Source organism: Monodelphis domestica, chromosome 2, assembly GCF_027887165.1.
Source record: "Monodelphis domestica isolate mMonDom1 chromosome 2, mMonDom1.pri, whole genome shotgun sequence".
NCBI lineage: Eukaryota > Metazoa > Chordata > Mammalia > Didelphimorphia > Didelphidae > Monodelphis > Monodelphis domestica.
The window spans coordinates 55,816,799-55,824,438 of NC_077228.1; the positions used below are offsets into that span (position 1 = coordinate 55,816,799).

At 37.8% G+C, this 7,640-nt stretch overlaps 1 pseudogene; it reads left to right on the forward strand.

Moving 5' to 3' along the window:
- The first annotated feature begins 4,210 nt into the window (after window positions 1-4,210).
- Window positions 4,211-7,095, forward strand: LOC100015807 (outer mitochondrial transmembrane helix translocase-like; annotated as a pseudogene).
- Window positions 7,096-7,640: the final 545 nt, after the last annotated feature.

The following is a 7,640-nucleotide window of genomic DNA, read 5'->3' on the forward strand; positions in this document are numbered from 1 at the left end:
GTGCATTATTGCACCTTATAGGACCTGAATCGAAATATTTTGGTATAGTTTATGTTAGTATTTTATACAGAAGAGTGAAAATGAGATGTGAGTTTCTGTCCTGGCTCTTCCAGTTACTTGCAATGTTAGATAATTCATTGTACTTCTCTAACCCTTTCATCTGTTAAATGGAGATAGTAATGGCTGCACAATTGATCACATAAAGTCGTTAGGAGTACAAAATGTGAAATAATAGATATGAAAAAACCTTGAAAAGTTAAAAGACATTCCCATATAACATTTTAAGGTGTTGTATTAGCAAATTATTGAGTAAATTTAACTAAGGGTTGGAAAATTAACTTATATAGTTGTTCTCGTTAATGGTTTTTAGCAGTGATAGAATCTCACCTGTCATTGGTGAGGTTCAGGATTGATTTCCTACCCATTCATGTACTTTTATGAAGTCAGCATAATGTGTATAGAGACAAGTCATAATAGAAATATGTTGTTGAAATCCTGCCTCTTGACATCTACTGTGATCCTGGGCAAGTCACTTAACATTCTCTAGGCCATCTATTGCAGAGAAGGTATCAGACTGCATTGATCAAGGATGTGTCTCACCATGAATTAGTTCCATATGGCTCCAACACCAGTTTAGTCCCTATCCCAATTAATAGTGGGCATTATGCATGATAATTAGTTTTTAGAAAGTGAAAAAATAATTTAGTATTTGATAATTCAGCTTCTATGGGAAGTTGGAGAAGAAAAATTGAGCCAAAAAAGGAGGGAAAACATTAATTGGAAGAGCATAGTTCTCGATCATAGATCTAGTGAAGGAGGTCAGAAGTTGAGTTCTCATTTCCAGAGAAATTGAGGAAAATTTGGAGAATAATTTAAAAGCCAGATTCCAGATTTTAATTCTGGGCTGAGATATGATCAACAATTAAAATGAATTTTAAACCAGTTTAAGAAAGATTAGAGAGTAGTACCTGAAGTGGAAATGGAACCTCAGAAAGGAAAAAGAATGTAGTTGGCAATGTAAGGCAAGGTAAGTGGAACAATTAGAGGATAAAGCAATTGATGGAGTGGTTGGGACAAACTGGTAGAAGAGGCTAAATGGAGGAAGATGGCCGGGATTATTGAGTTGTTGAAAACAAGGAAAGAGTTGAAATATTTGGAAAATGTAAGCATTTTTCAAATAATAGTAAATGCTGATGTCATACTATTGCAGTTGCCAAATGTAACCAAAAGTTATCTTTTTTAACTATATTTTTATTTTTTTATTTACCACTTAAATTAAAAACATTTTTGGATAGAACTAAAATCCAAGAGTCTGCTCAAAAGGCTCTCTGTAAGTGACATCCACAACCAAATGGTTCCAGCCAATACATTGAGAAAAATTCAAACAAATGGCTGAGGCATGTGGTTTTGTTAATAGAAACAGAGAGATTTATGATGTCAATAGAGGATGAAATCATTACCACCAGAAAATATAGTGAGCTTTGATTTATTGATTCAATATTGATTTAGGAAATGATAAAAACTGCAATACTACTACTATACAGGCTAAAAAATTTAGCATCTACCTAATACTTGGCAGGACATGCCTTGATGGCTAGGATGATAGAAGTTCTCTTATGAACTGATAGATGACAAATACCCATACTACAAATACAGACTTGGGTAATTCTTTGATAATGGCAACCAATAATCTATTACAATTAGTAGTAGTCTCTCGGTAACCGAGGATGACTATTGTCTTTGTGCGTTTTCATCTATGATAGATGAGTGTGCACAAAGACACTTGTGCGTGAAGGAGATTTAAGTGGAAAAGTCGATGCACAGAGACAGTCCCACTCTCTCTGCGTTGGAAGCCTGGGTCCAGTGGCACGAAAAGTCATTACACCTGGAGACTTCATCAGCTGCATTAGATGGCCGTGTTGTCCTTTGTGCTCCAACACGCTCTAAGCACTCCACAGTGCTTTGCTGCGTCGCCTTCTCAGCCGTTGAACCTTAATTGGCCATAACTATACATTTCAAAAACATTTTTAATAGATACATAATCATATTAAATGCTCCCAGCTTCAAGAAAAAATATTTCAATTATAAAGTTCTAACAAAAGAAAAATCACCTGGGAACAGGATTAAGTACATAGCATCCCCATCATTTTGCTTGGTATTGGAGTGGCACTGAGGATGCTTTAGTGATCTTACAGAAGGCAACTTTAAAACATGACACTTTTATTCATCTATTAAAAGGAGTTATTTTTATCAACCTGTGCAATTGGCCACAAAATTTTAAATATACACTAATAGCAATTTGGCTATTCCATCTGAATTCATTGAACAAAATGGAAAAAAATGTCCCCCATAATAATGTGGGGCTGCTAGGAGGCACTATGGATAGAGGGAATGAGACTCATTTTCCTGGATTAAAATCTGACCTCAGTCACTATTTGCAGGTTGCTTAACCCTGTTTGCCTCCATTTCCTCTTCTGTAAAATGAGCAGGAGAAGGAAATGGCAAACCATTCCAGTATCTTTGCCAAGAAAACCCCAAATGGGATCACAAAGAATTCAACATGATTAAAATGACTCAATCACAACAAAATGATAATGTATCTACAGTTGTACTGGGGTACTGTACTTACACTAATAATTGCCCCTTCTAGGACATTCCTCCAAGTCACACACAAAAGCTGAGGTTCCCTGGGGGATGGGACTACCTCAAGTTCAAGGCACTCTCTGAATTTGCAACCTAAGGCTATAGCTCAGAAGTTAGTTAGATAATACATTTAGCTCAAAAGAGCTTTCCCAAGTGATGGGGAATAACTCCCTCCCAAGAGATGGATTCTTATAGCTAATTCAACAGACAGAGTTCACACTTCAAGAGATCCCTTGCCTCGACTCACTCCCTAGAGGGTGTCTTGCTTTTTAAAGAGTCACCAGAGGCATGGTTGAGCTTTGGTGCCAACAGTTTAGAGCTAGATGGGATCTTAAAGGCTATTGAGTCCAACCCCTCATTTCACAAATAAGGAACCTGAGTTAAGTGATTCACCTGGGATCATACAGCTCATAAGTATTTGAGACAAGATTCAAACTCAGATTTCCGCCCCCCCCCCAATTCCAAGTCTAAGCCTCTAATCCTTTATTCACTATACTACCTAGCTTGTTCCATTTTATGCTTGTTCATTATGCATTCTTAGAGGGTTTGAATAATGTTTATTTTTATAGGGAATATTATCTATTTAATGCTTCAAGTGCTCACACTTGCATTATTCTGTTATACTTGCTTGGAATAGCTGAACTACAGAGACTCTACTTCAAATAGGCACCAGTGCTCAGAGTGACAGTTCCTTGGATTTCAGGGGCAATTTCTATGAGAAATGTGTCAGTTTCAAGAGGATATGTTTTCAAATTTAACCAGATTCAGTGGTGGCAAGAATGGCTCATTATTATATTGCATATTTTGGATTACTCATAACTATACAGTAGGGTTGATATCATAAGCATCATTCTCTCTGTTTTACTGATAGGGAAACTCACTGAGAAAAATTAAATAATAATTAATATTACTATTAATTAATTAAATAACGAAAAATAAAATAAAACAACCTGGATTTCAGAGCTAGTAAGTTCCAGAGGCAGGACATGAGCCGAAACCTCCCAGTGCCCCCTTCCATATACAACATCATAAAACCACCAAAGATTTTTGTTTGGGAGGTTGACAACATGGCAAAGTTGGGGAAAAGCCTACGCATCTGGGCTCAGATCTTTAAAACAAGTCACAGACTTGAAGGAGGAAAGGAAGGGTACAGCAGGGCTCTGAGAAACCTCCTAAGCTCACAATCTCATATCACAATTGCACTAGTGCTCACTAGATAAAAAGATAATTTTTTATTATTGTATCAAATTCTATGACCAGTAATGCAGAGCATAACTTTAGAAGTAAGCCTAGGTACAGTCCAGGATGTTGCTGACATGGAAGTGGGACAAATCTTAGGCCGGATGAAAAACTTTGGTCCTGATCAGGAGATAAATTATTAATATATTTTTAAACAATAGCCTCGCTTTCCCTTAAAAGCATAGCCAGTTGCGTGTACTATAACTTACATTTCAGCATGGCAGAAATTAGGAAGTAATAGAAGCTAGCATCTAAATGAGCCTCCTGACTAATAACTAACACTGGCTGACTGGACATGGGTGGGGGATGATGAGACATTACGTACGAGATGACTTCAGCTTGTACTCATGTGGAGAATCAGCACTATGGGTTTAATACAGAGGTTTTCTCCAGCCTGTATGTTCTCATTCTTTATGATTTATTATATCATTAGATAATTAGTTATCCATTGGCCCTAATCACACTGAGGAAGAGTGGGAGGAACAGAGAACAACTCCTCAAAGTTGGAGGAGATGCAGCATTTAGCTATGGTCAAAGATTCCTTTATAAAGAGGCATCTAGGTGGTAGAATGGATGGAGCACTGAGTCTAGAGTCTAAAAAACCTGAGTTTAATTCCAGCTTCAGAGATTTACTAGTTGTGTGACCTTGGGCAAATCATTTAACCTCTACCTCAGGCATTTCAACTCTAAATGAGAATGATAATAACACCCACCTCCCTGAGTTGGGGAGAGGATAAAATGAGTGTTTGTAAAGTTCCTGGCACATAGTAGGTGCTATTTAAATTCTAACATTATTAAATAAAAGTAAATTAAGTAAAATTAACATTATTAAATAAAATTTCATCTTTGTTTCCTAGGGATACATTTTAACATATTTAGAATCCCCTCCAGCCTCATAGGCTGAATATCTTTCTGCCTTTTTGAAGGGTTGTTCTTGGAGGAGAAAACAGTCCCGTTTAACTTGACCCTAGAGGACAAAATTGGATTGGATAAAGTTGCAAAGGAACAAATTTGCTCATGGTGTCAGGACAAACTTCCTATAGAACTGTCTAGAAGAGGGATGGGCTCTCTTAGGATACTAACTCTGAAAAGTGGGACATGTACCAGAATTGGTCTGTGAAGCTGAGATGAATCTCATTGCTTTTATCACCCTGCTTGCATAAATAGGCCAAGTCTAGAAACATCTAAGTCATTTCAAAGTATTTACTGTCATGACTTAAGTTGTTTTTTTTTTTTTCCCAGAATAAGGAGGAGGAGGAGGAGTGGTACCTCCTGCCTCTGACACCGCTGCTACAGATTAAATACTATTCCCAATCCCCAGCTGAGCTCATTCCTCACCCACATGTTTTCAAAAAGGACACCCTATGGTTTGATTCCAAGCTGTGTAACCACTTTGGAATTTCTTTTGAGTAACTACTGGCTGCCTAGTTTGGCTTGGCCAAAAGGCAGCTTTAAAGAGAGTCAGATTTCTTTTGCTGAAGTGAAAAGACCACTCACTCATTTCAAATTTGAATCTAGTACAGGCATTCCATAACTAACACTATTAAGGGATTCTGGGAGTACAAGGTCCAATTAGTTCTGGGACCGTGTTATATATTTATGATTAGTTCAATGGAGTGACAACAGAATTTCAGTTTTTTTTCATTGGAAGTGATGAAATGGTAAACTTTTTTTATTCAATGAGCACATATCAAATGGCTATTGTAGCTATTGTTCAATACACCATGCTGTGTGCATTAGTGGTAATAAATACAAAACCAAAATATTCTCTGCCTTAAAGGAGCTTATATCCTACTGATGGGAAATGATATATACACAAAGAAGTAAATAGAAAAATAATTTCAGGAGGAGAGTCCTAACAACCAAATGCTCAGGAAAAGCTTGTATAGGAAGTAACACCTGAATCAGACTTTGAAGACAGGTCGCAATTCCAACAGGTAGAACTGAGCAAAGAGTGAAATCCAGAGAAGATATAGGACAGCCTGTGAAAAGACACTGAAATAAGATATCAGATGATGTCATTGTTTAATAACATTGGTCAGATCAACTACCTGGACTTTGGGTTTGGATGGATGACAACGTATCTGTAAGTAGTTTCAGACCATGCACCAACCAAAATGGTACTAATTAATTTTTAGCTATGTTGAGGGCAAGTAGAGGATCAAAGAACGGGATAACAGGAAGGGTCAGGTAAGTGGCTCAGTGGATTGAGAGCCAGGCTTAGAGATGGAAGGTCGCAGGTTCAGATCTGGTCTCAGACACTTCCTAACTGTGTGACTTTGGGCAAGTCACTTAACTCCCATTGCCTAGTTTTTACTGATAAGAGATAAAGTTAAAAAAAGGGGGGGGGGATAGAAAGATATGGGATGATGATCATGAATGATGGTGAGAAGGCTTAAAAATTCAACTTGTGTTTTCCTTATTTTCCTTTCCAAGGAGAAGAATCTTTTGTCTGAGGATAGAACAAAAATTTTGCAAACAAATGACATTACTTTTTATGGTACTGAGAAAATTAAGGCTATTTAAAAAGATCCATTATATCCCTTATTGTATACCTGAGAACCCATCTATTTTTTTTTCTTTACTCATCCTCTCCTCTTTTACCAAGGTCTCTAGGGAAGAGATGGTTCTCTTTTCCAAAGATATCTCCCTTTTTACATTCTTTCTCTGACTCAGACCCATTTTGTGAGTTTATTCCATCAGTAATTCTTTCCTGCATAGCTGCTCGAGTTCAGATCACGAGGCGACCACCATGATGAAGGCCCAGTACATGAGCCTCTGGGATGGGCTGGATATGGACTACAGCTGTCAAGTCTTAGTGATGGGAGCCACCAACCACCCCCAGGACCTGGACTCAAGCATCATGTGCAGGATGCCCACCAGGTTCCACAACAACCAGATGGCCCTGAAGAATGATGAGAAGCCATCCTGAAGCTTCTTCTGAAGAATGAAAATGTGTACAGGCATGTGGACCTGCTGGAAGTCGCCAAAGAGACCCACGGGTTCTTGGGCATCGACCTGAAGGAGCTATGCCACGATGCCGCCCTCCTGTGCATCTGCGAGTATGTGAATTCTTGAATTCTGCTTTGGAAGAGCCATGAAGATGAGATTCGGTCAGTGCAACAGCAAGACCTACATTGGGTGACTGGGAAGATGAAGAAATCAAAGGATATCACTTGGCAGATTGTTTTAACTCATGTTTGTTTAAATTAAGAGTAAAGGCCATTCCTTCCTTCCTTCCTTCCTTCCTTCCTTCCTTCCTTCCTTCCTTCCTTCCTTCCTTCCTTCCTTCCTTCCTTCCTTCCTTCCTTCCTTCCTTCCTTCCTTCCTTCCTTCCTTCCTTCCTTCCTTTCCTTTCTTTCTTTCTTTCTTTCTTTCTTTCTTTCTTTCTTTCTTTCTTTCTTTCTTTCTTTCTTTCTTTCTTTCTTTCTTTCTTTCTTTCTTTCTTTCTTTTCCTTCCTTTCCTTCCTTCCTTCCTTCCTTCCTTCCTTCCTTCCTTCCTTCCTTCCTTCCTTCCTTTCTTCTTTCTTCTTTCTTTCTTTCTTTCTTTCTTTCTTTCTTTCTTTCTTTCTTTCTTTCTTTCTTTCTTTCTTTCTTTCTTTCTTTCTTTCTTTCTTTCTTTCTTTCTTTCTTTCTTTCTTTCTTTCTTTCTTTCTCTTCATAACTAAAAAGGCAGAATGGACTAATCAATACTTAATCAATAACAGGTCATGTTGGACTAACTTCATTTTTTTACATAACAACTAGATGGAGCATCA